The sequence below is a fragment of the Macrobrachium rosenbergii genome, chromosome 41 (genome assembly GCF_040412425.1).
Source record: "Macrobrachium rosenbergii isolate ZJJX-2024 chromosome 41, ASM4041242v1, whole genome shotgun sequence".
Classification (NCBI taxonomy): domain Eukaryota; kingdom Metazoa; phylum Arthropoda; class Malacostraca; order Decapoda; family Palaemonidae; genus Macrobrachium; species Macrobrachium rosenbergii.
Window position 1 is genome coordinate 51,388,294 of NC_089781.1, and position 12,933 is coordinate 51,401,226.

Consider the following 12,933-nt stretch of genomic DNA (forward strand, 5'->3'; position numbering starts at 1 on the left):
CTACTACAATTCTTCGTTCTTACCTGCAAGGTAAATATGACGTATTTAGTATTTGAGGTTTGGTCCCATTCTCGTCGCAGATGTCCGAGGATGAAGGGCGATAATAAAGCTATATCTTTCAGCTCGTGTTTATTCTCTGCTACATTTGAGAAGAAGGCGGTAACAGATGTATACAAAATACAAAAAAGCATATACAATGGAATCATAACAGACATATGAGCATCGGAGCTCGATACACAATAAGGAATTATATTCTACATACATGAGGTAGAACTTATAGGATCGAATCCTATGTGTCAGATTCGATACTAACACAATAATAACTGATTACACTGGCTGGTATCCAGAAACCATGCGATCGCATTTGTCAATACGAAGGCGATCGCGATTGTATGGTCCCAAACGAAGAACTATCGTGGTATCCAGAAATCATACGACGTCCTCGACTTCATCGTATCGCATCGCTGGTTAAGCAGGCTTACCAACATATGCGGTTACTGGGAATGAAATGCCTGGAATCGACGATTACAATACTGTATCAGTATCATAGACAATTTCTTTTATTACAGTGATATTGAATTAAAATGTCTTTATGTCTTTACTATTTATTAGGAAAGATACTGCATATGTGTAGTATATTTTTTTACTTGATATTTGCTGTCCTGGTTCGGCGAAAATGTAAACAAAGTCGGAAATCGCAAGCAACTAATCAGGAATATGGAGCGTGCACCCACAATAGCTGATTCTCAGCGTTTAATGCTTCTTAATTTAATAAAGGAGCATGAGAATGTGATCACCGACCGATCTACAGGAAGCAGAACTTTGGAAAAAAGCGTGAGGCGTGGGGAGATGTAACACTCAAGTTTAACGCCATGTATCCTGACCAACCTCCTCGTTCATCAATGCAGTCATGCGCTGTTTCGACCATGTAAACCGCAGGTAAGAAAGCATTTTTGTTTTGTAATTGTAGTCTGGGCAACTTTAGGCTGCTGTGAGCAAATGTGTGTAAACTACCAGTTAGGTTAAAGAAACTTAGGCTATGGAAGGCCTAGGCTTGTGCTGCCTGTTAAATTGTTAATAATAATCACATGAGGCTAGCCTAGCCTAGCTTATCCAAGGGAACACCAGTTTATCATATAAAGCTATTATATTATATAAATATATTAATCTTCAAATAAATAGAATGGAGCATATTTGAATAGGTTAAGTAAGGTTAGGCTAACCAAATCATAGGGGGTCTTAGGGGGCATAGCCCCCAGCTAAATAAGCATGGGTGCTCTAGGAGAGGTTAGGTTAGTAATGTCCAGCTTATTACAAAAAGCAGTTGGTGTATCAGGCATTAGGTTTTGTATAATTTGATGTGAATTTTCAATTATTAATGTCTTTTATTAGGAAATTTGGGTAATATTCTAATTTAGGTTCAGAATAGCTTTGTGGAGGGTCTTACAATTTATTTTCATGGTGGATAGAAGGGCTGGAGCACACAGTAGTATTTTTGTATTGTTAATGGGTAGGTTTGCAAGTAAACTAAACATTTATTAGCTTACAGCCAGTTTATTAGTACTTTAAAAAGTGATGGTAAAACTTTGGCTATTTTTCTTATGGGTATACGAGGTTTTCCAGATTATAAAACTGTTTTAAAGTGTGATACCTGCTTGCAAACTGGGCTAAGTGATTGTTTTTAATGAAAGTTTAGGCTGACATTTGAGATCTTGGCTGTTGTCTGCAGGTGGTCAAATGATTTGGAGTAGGATAACACCTGAAATAGGCTAGCCCTTTTTTTTTAAGTTGAGTTCACACGTAGGCTAGCATGTCTGAAGCCTGCATAATGCCTACCAGTATGCAAGGCTACGATAGATTGTGGCAGGTATGTGAACTGCTTAGGCTAGACTATATTAGCTTAGGTGGTATTATTATGCTTTATAATGTGCAGCTCACTTTTCCAGCCACACAAAGCTCACCTTATTTTCTTAAGTGCTCATTAATATTTGTGTAATTGCTCAAATGACATTTCTTAGGAATTCAATCATGCGATAGATGTTTTAACATATTATTCTGGAGGTGGAAGAAAAGTACACAGGACGGTAGGTTTTTGTTATATTTTGAAATTTCATTGCAATCCGTTTTTAAAGTCACAGTCGTTAGAATAAATTAGAAAGCCAATGGGGAAACATATTTTTATTCTATTTTTTTTTATTTACTAGAGTGAAGCAGGAAGATGCTGCCATCAAGAAGAATTTATGTAGAACTGGTGGTGGTCCTCCACCATTTCTTGAAAGTCTTCTGAAGAGTTTGTCACAGCTGCATCACTGACGACAGAAGAATTAACCATGGACAAGATGGGATTGAAACATTTCATCCAGTTGATGAAACAGAAGAGCCCATACATGATGTTAGAATAAGTAAGTGCTCTGATGTTTTCAAGAATGAAATATATAAACTAGTGAACCTTCAACTTTTTGATGGCCATTACACTCTTCCTGTCAGGAAAGTTTGTAATGCCTTTGGGGAATGCAAAATGGTTATGTTTTTATTATTGATGGCTGGGTTTAAGATAACATTTTAATGCTGTGTGACCCTAAAGGTTCCAGCACTTGAATACTCAGTTCAGAAGTGTGAACGCTTAGTTGGAAGGACGTGAAAATGTTGATTTGCCAGATTTCAGTAAAGCTTTTAAAATCACGGGTAGGCCTCTTAAATAGCTATTATTTAGTGCCCAAAAAGATTTTAGAGCTTAGCATCTTTCATTGTTTTGCACATATTTAAGCCTAGAAGCAATACTATGCTAGAAGATGGTGTAATTAAAGAAGTATCTAATTCAACACAAGTAATTTTAGCAATTTTTCATTATATATATATATGTAATTGTATATATATATATATATATATATATATATATATATATATATATATAATATATATATATATATATATATATAAATTACATATATATATATATATATATATATATATATATATATATATATATATATATATATATATATATATATATATATATATATATATATATATATATATATATATATGTATGTACAAATATATATAAATTACATGTATACATATATATATATATATATATATATATATATATATATATATATGTATATATATATATATATATTATATATATATGTATATATATATATATATATATATATATATATATATATATATATATATATATATATATATATATATATAATGTGTTACATATATGTGTGTGTGTGCTGCAGAAGGGATTTACATCTAAGGTGTAGTAGATCAATTATTTATTTATTTACTTATTATTTTCAGGTATTATGGGGCCACTGCCTTTAACCTCAGCACAATTAGAAAGTGGTGTTTCATCTAATGATGCTACCTCTACAGTACAATCAAGATCAAGTTACTTAAAGATTGCCATCGCCTTCTGTGGGACACTGGCTCTTGTGTTGGCAGCCCGTTATGATATAATTCTTAAACTAGTGTTTCTGAATAATTTGTATGAGACATCATAAGTAAAGTTCTAAATAATGGTGTTCTGATTTGACCTGGAGCACAGTTGTATTCAAATTTTTTTTATCACCATTTTCATCTTGCAAGTACAACAGTCATGTCTTTCTCAAGGTGTCAGATTGACAACTATGGTAAGAGTTCCTGAATAAATCTTTTCTTACGTAAAAATATTTATCCTTTATCCTTTCAGTCAATTCTAGTAATCTAGAATGAATTACCTCTTTTAACCTAGATTGCTTTTGCCACTGAATATTTTTTCAGGATGAACCAAAAATAAATAAATAAAATAAATCCATTAGTGTTCCTTTTAAAGGCAAACATGTAAGTTATATTTTCATATTTCATTAAGTCAATAAAGTGTATTTTCACTTTCTTGGTATCGGGTACTATTTACCATGCCCATACAGCTGCTAGTAACTCTGACAAAACCATTCTTGGTTTAATGTGTTGTCACTATCCAGTTCAATATTTAAAGGGTTCTTAAATGATGCAAGTGATAAGATTATAGATTTATTGTTATTAAAGTGCAAATCACCAGAACTGAGGGTTCCTTGCACTGTAAGCAAAACAGCTGCAATATCATCCTTGGTGCATTTTTGGGATGTACAAAATTTGGAAAAATATACTTTAAACCTAATTAACACAAAACAAATACATAATCTCTCAACCTATAAAAAAAAACTGTCAACAATATGGGCCCTACATTGAGCTTCTTGGATATTGTCAGCCCTTTCAATGATACCCACATCAGGTTCAAAAGCATCATCCAATTCAAGATTTTCTTCATCCTGTAAAGGTATTCTGTTTGTTATGGCAGAAATATGAAGGACTGCACAAGCAATTATTATGTTCTTAGTGTTATTCAACTTTATTCTAACTGGTATTGATAACTGCAAACCTTTTTTAAGTAGTCCTAGGGCACGTTCTATAAGATTGCGAGTTTTGATGCAGCATTATAACGTCTTTGTTTGTGTGTATTGGGAGCAAGAAATGGTGTCATTATGTAAGAATGGCATGGATAACCACTGTGTCCCAACAAAAAGCCTCTATACATGCCCGATTCTAGGCTCTGTGCTAGTCTTGAGGTGGAAAATATTTTGGAGTCAGGAGCAATGAAACCTAAGCCCATGAGATCTACCTGTGGCCTCCCAAAAAACAATAAAGAATTCTAAATTAGCCTGTCAAGAAAATGCATCTCCACATCCTCCAAATTAGCTTTATAAAAAAAAATATTAACATCCTCCATGTAAGGGTTGTTTGTACAGTGTTTCTCCAAGTATGCCAATCTCTAAAATCACATCACCCAACATAGCTCTCTGCAAAATGAATCATGCCATCCTCCACATAACATATTTTTATATTCACTAGGCTAGGGAATGGCAATTGGTAATATTCTAGTTTACTTTACGGATGCATATTTAAGTCAGGAGGGGTCCAGGGGTGAAGCCCGGGTCTAGGAAAGGAACAGGATTCTAAGTTGTAAAACTAAGGCATATTTAACGTCTAAGTTGGGTTAGGTATCTGGCTATTAGCCTAAAGGAAATACAGAAAATTCCTTAATAAATATATCAATGCAGAGAGAGACCAGAGATGCTTCTCTCCGTAACTAAACTAAATTTTATATATATAGCCTTTCATGCATCAGAATTCTGGCTTGTATTTGGCAATTCACTGCCTGAGAAAGCCATCGACAATCCATATAGGTAGCCACTACCATAGGCAATTAGCTTCATACTTCTCTTAAAAGGCTTGGGCAATCTCACTTTCGCATCACATGCAACCTAGCCTAGTAATTTACACCGCACTTTCTAATTTCCTTATTATAAACAGCCTCCTACGGGGAATTTCACGCTTGCATCACCTAGTAGTCTCCCTGTGAGCTTCAGTGGCTGTACTGATTTCAACTTTCTTGGGCAATATAACACTAACACATTAAGATTTCTAGATGTATACCAATTAAATCGCAATTTTGTATTGAAAGGAAACTCTAAACACGTCAACGAAGCCTATTTTGAAGGAAAAGAATTCCAACAGAGGTGCCTGACTGTCGTTGTTTTTGTTCCGATGAGCTCGAGATTCATCCGAGGATCGGCAGGCAAAGACTTCTTTAAAGTATTCTTTTCAAGACCTTTGTTGTGCTGTTATTCAGGTCTTTTACCACAAATTGTTTCATATTTTCGATAGACATTGTAGATAAATACTTTGGCAAATGTATTTTGATGCAGAGTTGAAATTTACATTCTTTCAATTCTGCCATCGCAGGAGGTACCCATGCGACGCCTCCTTCACCATGGTTCCAAAATTACATTTGTCAAATGCGAATGCCTACGTATGATCGTGTGGTTTCTGGATACGGCAACACCATGACGATCGCAGATACAACGAACAAGTATGATTTCTGGATACGAGCCTTATACTCACAGCATTACGCAACATCTAGCTGCAGCTTTGAACTGAACGCGTCTACGGACGGCGTTATATAACAAGTCTTGAACTTACATTAAGACATACATGACAGTTACCTCATCATAAGAAGTGATCTAAAACGCTTTAAATATGAAAAATATTACATTTTACTTTTAATTTTGGTACTTTATGCATGCGGAGTTCTTCTGGACATTCACCCATTTTAGTTTAAGTTTTTCTCAGAAATCTTTCAGGTAGCCTAATCCATTGACGTATATTGTGTACAAACATTTAGTACTGTGTGGAGTAGGGTATCAAATGATTTACACCTTACTGTGAGTTAGTTGATTCCAGGACTGCTCAACGCTGGTACTTATGCCATTATGAAGGAAAAGCAATTCCCATAGTATGTAGTTGATATAATTTTTGAGGTCTCTTAATATAAAGAGTTATATTTTTGTTGTTTTTCTTGAAATCAAAATTAAATAAAAGGAATATTTCCAGGGACCGAGTCCAGGAGCCCTGAAGAATATGTAATTTGACCTAGTCCAGGAGCTCAGAAGAATATGTAAATTAACCTAGTCCAGGAGTTCGGAAGATTAGGTAAATTAACCCAGTCCAGGAGTTCTGAAGAATATGTTAATTAACCAAGTCCAGGAGACTCAGCCTAGGAGAATTTTGGCATGATGTAATGAGTAATAAAGAACTGAGGACCAGGGATTTTCTTCAATACCACCTTACCTTTACCACCTAAAATGGCCATCAGCACGTCAAATATCTCCCAGTTGGAAGACATCACCTGGCCTCATCAGTAATAAGACCCATACACCCAAGGAGTATCATGTAATAGCAGGTAGGACAGGCCTACCTAATTCCCCAGACAGCGTAACGCGTCAGTAGTCTTCATACCCACCTTGCCAACTGTGACACAGTACCATTCTCCAACCCCTGTCTCCCGGCACGAAGACTGACAACAGTGCATATGTATAGTAGTAGTATTATTATTGTCTTACATCTTAATGTCTTGAAGGGGGAAAATTCCTCCGTGACACCTTCAGATGAAAGTATTGTTGATATGTTTACAAAGCCTATGTCTAAGCAAAAGTTAAAGAAATTTGCCATTGTTAGAAGCGAATTAATTTAAGTTTAAGGGGGGGATGTTGAGATGTAAACTCAAATTTATTATTTTACTTGAAGAGTATGTTTAAAGATATACTCATTTACTTTGTTGGGAATGGTGCTTTATATTATTGATACCTCTTATATTGAAGGTCCCTATTGTTATTGTTTCGTGCGCTGCCATCTTGTGGCTAGTCATGTAAATAGAGTTGAGGATAAAGACGCTCACAGGGAATACATGAGTTTAAATTGATCCTCGCCTTAAATTTCTTGTATTTTTGCCAAAATGGTGGACGTAAACGCAACACAATGTGAGATGCTACATTACCGGTTGTTCTATAGGATAATAGAAACTTTGCAATATGAGATGCTACATTACCAGAGTTTGCTTGTCTACACGTCATATAATATTATAATGTTTGAAAGTTTGGACAAATCTTTCTGCCTCACCAGTCATTGATGGATGATAAGTTGTTGATAATGTATGTTGTATACCATTCACATTCAGAAATTCTTTAAACTCCTGTGAAGTAAACTGGGGACCATTGTCTGTCACTATTGTCACGGATGATTTTCCGTGACATTAATAAATCCATAACTAGATGAATGAATTTTCATACACCAAATATCCTCGTAGCTGGATCGGAGATTCTGACGTCTTCATCACGATGCATTTGGTACTGATACTTGGTGAGGATGAGGTTGGGGGAGGGGGAGTGATGATTACCAAAAATCTCCTGCCTTATTCTATACTTGGGATGATGTACTTTAAAATTCAGTTGCCATTTTGAGGGGATATTTTGAATCCACATGCCTCATGTCGAGTTTTCGACTCAACAGAAATAGCTCTGCTGATGTAAGACGTCTGATGACGTCACATGAAAGGTCTAATGTTTCATATTTGTTTCTTTGATTCCACTGTGTTGTTAATTGGAATTGATATATATTCCGTTATTGGAATGATTGCTGTTGCATTCAATAGAAGGTATTCTCATTTTCTTAAGTTATCAGTTTTGTACAAATAAGTCTGTTTCATTTGAGAGTTGTGTTTGGAGTTCAGACATGACTTAGACTCAAGTATTAGTGAGATTATTGTTATTTATTGATAGTCATCATTAATTGGGTTATTATATCTTTGATATTGTTAATCATTTAATTTTTCCATCTAGAAATGTCCCCCCTCCTTTTACTATCTTATGGCCAAGCATTTATTGCATTGTATTGTTTATTGTAACATACAAACAATGTTTGTTCTGACACAGTATACAAACCCTCGGTCCTTTACATTAGGATTACTTTCAGGCGTAGGCTGGAAAACGACCATTGAACTTCAAACAAGGTGGTTAGGCAGTTAACTACCGTCCGGGAGGTGGGGTTACCCCCTGCCCGCATGTAAACATTCCAATTTGCTTTCGGCCGTCGTGGAATGCGGATGTTGTTCTTCGCTCTCTGCCTGACTGCCCTTTTTCAACCTTTGGTGGGAAAATTCCCTTTTTGTTTTGAGTATGAATGTTGACAAACCTTCTAAACCCTCCTATCCCCAGTGTGTGTGTCCTGGGGTGGGAGGCAAGAAATGTAATACCTTTCGGTCTAGGCGTCGACAGGGACCCACACGCCCTTTGCCCAACTTGCAGGGGGACGTGTGTGTTCGCGCGACGCTCCTTATGCGAGTGTTGTTCCTGGTCTCGGGCAATGGAAGAGGTTTGAAGGAGGAGACGCTACCGTCAGAAGCCGCCAGGAATTGTCTGAGGTAACACGCCTCAACGACCCAATGGTGGCTAAGGTGTAAGGTTCGTTTCTCCTCCCCTGCTAACTTCGCCTGCTTGCTCCCTCTCCTCAGGTGAGGACTCCCCCTCCCCTTCCTCATTCATTTCATTGGGTGTGGAAGGGCGTGAGGGGGCGGTTGATCAGGACATCCTCTTGGGGGTCTATAGTTTAACCTGACTGCTCCCTCAGGTTTTGGGGTGGATACTGACGAGGTATCAGACCTATCCTCGGCCTGGTTACACCTGGGTCTACCTGGCATTCCGTCACTGGAGGGCCTGGTATCTCATCTGTCTGGTGCTCCACTAACAACGCATTCGGCTACCACTACCACCACCACATCTGTCACCATGTATGCTTTCACCAAGCTGCCCATGTAGTTGGCTTCACACCTGGACACCCAGGTTTCGGCTGCCCCGGCCTCTCGCCATTCTGTACCGCTGCCTCCTGGTTTCCTGGCCCTGCTCTCACGACCTGGACCTTCCTACATGGTGACATCGACGGTGTCGTATATGACTGTTCCTGCCCCTGTTGCTGACCCTGGCCCATTTATGACTATGGTTCCGGCTCCTCACTTCCCTGTCTCTCGGCCCAGCTTGACTACTGACTGGCCCCCCATGCCTTCGACCCTGGTCCGGCCCGGCCTGGCTGCCCGCACGCCACCCATGCCTTCATTCCCGGCTCCTCCTCCTCATGTTCCTGGCCTGGTAACTGCTGGTCCGAGCACCGCCTACGCTGTCCGAGTTGTGCCTGCTGCTGCCCTCCCAGCTGCTCCTGTTTCTTGGCTGCTCCTGCATGGTTTGGGACCTGACTTCAATCCTGAGGAAGGTGGTGAAGAAGTCAAAGAAGAGATCGAGAAAGGTGTCGTCGTCTTTGTCTGCTACCTCTTCTCCCTCTGAGGTTTCCCAGCCAAAGAAGAAGCCTTCTCTCCCCCAAGAAGTCTCACTAAGATCTCTGGCTCTTCCCGATCCTCAGATCAGGGAACCGGTGCTCTGGCCCCTGGGTCAGTCGCATCAGGAGCTAAGGGCGTGCAGACCACGGTCCACTCCCCCTGCTGTGCCGAAGAAACCTGCTTCTAAGGCCAGCGGTTCCACGTCAGACACTCATGAGCAAGTCGCTCCCAAGTACCCAGGTTTCCAAGGAGGCCCAGGTACCCCAGGCTGATACAGGAGAAACTTCTCGCTGTACAGACCTGGGTGCGGGGTGAGAGAAAGAGCCTGGGCATGCAGGTGCTCTGACTCTTCCTGCTGGGGAGAATGCAATGAGAGATTGGTTGAGGACGAATAAATGCGAGCCGAGTTTCGGTGAGCAAATGGGTCTGGAGGACTGCCAGTTGGTGTTGGCTGAGTATGGAAGAGCGGAGAAGTTGAGGAAGTAAGTGAACGGGCATGTAAGTTGTGTGATAAGGGTGTGCTTGTGGGGTGAGAATGGATTGGATAGGTCATGCACTGAGATAGCATGAATGATACATACAGTGTGTGTGGGTTTGAGTTGACTGGGGTGGGGGGAGTGGAAATTGGTGGGAAAGGAACCTACTAGGTAGGCAGGTGATTGTAGTATGATGAGTCTTTATGAGAGCTGACAGAACTAAGGAATGGAGTTGAATGGGTTAGTGGAAGAATTTGGAGATATTTGAGGTTATTGCATTTGACGACGTCTTGTGTGAGAGAGAGAGAGATAACTGTTGGTCATACGTAATTGTTGAATGATGTCAGTAGAGAGTGTGGTTTTTTGTTTACGTTTGATTTGTCCCGGAGGTTTCGTGTTTGGTTGTTTTGGGAGTGCGCGGAACTGTGCTTCTGTTCGGATGATCGTGACCGGAGAGCGGGAGTCTTGACAGAGATGTTGTGCCTCCCCGGTAGTTGATCGGAGGGTTGGTTGCGGTTTTTTGTTTTTTTCAGTTTGTGTGACGGTATTTGGAGGCTGTGCTGGAGTGTTTCGTACTTGGCCGTCTTTGGTCTGTGCCGTGTTGGCTGCGTGATGGGTGTCGAGATAGCCTGGTTGTTTTTTTTCTGCTGCGTTCTGAGTGAGTTGAGCTTGAGTCTTGTTTTAATGTGTTTGTGTAACTGGTTGGGTTGTTGTTTTCTTTGGTTGTGACTGTTGTTGTGTGGTGAGCGTTGGCATTATCGGCGGTTGTGCGAGCCCAGACCTCCTCCCCGCCTGGCAAAACTTCCTGTCCGGAATTGCCTGCCTAGCCCAGTACGAGGTGAGTGTAGGCCTATGTGCTGTTTTTTCTGTTTGTGTGAGTGTGTGGCTGTGAAACCTGCTACAATGTAAAGACAGGGAGTTGTACACACAGTTTCCATGATGAGGCCAACTGAGAAATCAGTGATCATATTAAAACAGAAGATTAATGATAATGTTTAAAATAATGTTCTTAAAAATCCCATACTGAAAGAGCCCGGTCTAATATGAATGACGCAATACTTGTCGAAATTCAGGGTAAGGAAACACTGTCAATAAAAAAGGCAAATGTATCAAATTATTAGTTCAACAAATGAAATACAATATATTTTGGTAACAACTGACAAGGAAGTTGCTGTATAGAAATGTATTCACGATGATAACACCATGGTAGGCTGTGGGTAAACACAGGTAGGCTGTGGGTAAACACAGGTAGGCTGGGGTAACACAGGTAGGCTGTGGGTAAAACACAGGCAGGCTGTGGTAAAACACAGGCAGGCTGTGGTAAACACAGGTAGGCTGTGGTAAAATTACAGGCAGGCTGTGGGTAAACACAGGTAGGCTGTGTAAACACAGGTAGGCTGTGGTAAACACAGGTAGGCTGTGGTAACACAGGTAGGTTGGGGCAAATACAGGTAGGCTGTGGGTAAACACAGGTAGGCTGTGGGTAAACACAGGTAGGCTGTGGGTAAACACAGGTAGGCTGTGGGTAAACACAGGTAGGCTGTGGGTAAACACAGGTAGGCTGTGGGTAAACACAGGTAGGCTGTGGGTAAACACAGGCTGGCAAACACAGGTAGGCTGTGGGTAAACACAGGTAGGCTGTGGGTAAACACAGGTAGGCTGTGGGTAAACACAGGTAGGCTATCTACCTACCAAATTGCCATTTAAGAGAGAAAAAGAATGCGGTTGGTTTTCCAAAGTATATTTTTATAGAATATTTTGTAACAGATATGGGAAAATGAGGTAGACACTCTTGCATAAAGTTTTCAGTTGAAAGTGTGATGACTGTTGTTTGTAAGTATTATGATTGTTTATGGTCTTTTATACCTTTGACTGGGCTCTATTCATCCGATAATGATTACTTGTACAGCAGTTTTCATGTATATTTTGTTAGTACTGTACTCATTTTATATGCTCACTCTTGTAAAGATTGCGATTATCAGTTTTGATGAATCTTTGCTTAGATTATCTAATCTTTCAGTTGAATGTTTGTTTTGCCAATTCCGACAGAGTATCTGACCACCATAGGAAGTGGTTTAGAATGAGTTATGGCTTTATCTGAGGCATATTTGGAAAATTGTAATAATAAGATTAATTCCATTTGTCTTTTGTGTCATGGAATTTCCCAGTTGCCTTGATGAATATTGTAATGATAAACACGTAAAAGTGAAATAAAGGTTGAAAAAATGGTCACTTGTACTGTATGGCACACAGATCTGCTTACTACGCGTTGATGAGAAAACTGGCATTCACTGATGAAGACGTCTCAGGTGCTTTAGGAAAATATGTATTTGTTTCACTTTTTCTGAAACTGAAGATTATTTGAACTCATACTCTGTTCTGCAACACTTCCTGCAAGATCCAGTGATATTCAGTTGCCATTCCAATTAGAGTTATGGATATTAAGGTTACACCATTGTACAATTTCTTGGAGATTACTTTTAATGCTTAACTTAGTTTATTATATAGGTTGTTATATAGACACTTTTATATTTGTAACTTTATTGCTGTTCATGAGCATTGTTCAAAATTATCTTAGAAATTTTCTTCTTGTGTATATATATATAGCACTTCCTTTTCCTTCCTGTGATGTTGCTAGTAAATATTTGCCCGTTGATGATACTGGTTTGTTAATGTTGTCAGCATACTGCTAAAGGTTCTTAGTCTTTGAGGAGATGCTGCATTCCTCCTAAAGCTGCATCTAGCCTGAAGACCTCCTCA

At 39.3% G+C, this 12,933-nt stretch overlaps 1 protein-coding gene and 1 long non-coding RNA gene across 4 annotated transcripts in view; one reads left to right on the plus strand and one right to left on the minus strand.

Moving 5' to 3' along the window:
• LOC136826861 (Y+L amino acid transporter 2-like) overlaps positions 1-12,933 on the minus strand; it is a 334,102-nt gene that overhangs the window by 75,927 nt on the left and 245,242 nt on the right. The window lies entirely within an intron of this gene.
• LOC136826485 (uncharacterized) lies at positions 687-3,684 on the plus strand. The gene is made up of 3 exons (XR_010849628.1): positions 687-939; positions 2,205-2,402; positions 3,316-3,684. It is a non-coding gene; the product is annotated as an uncharacterized lncRNA (long non-coding RNA).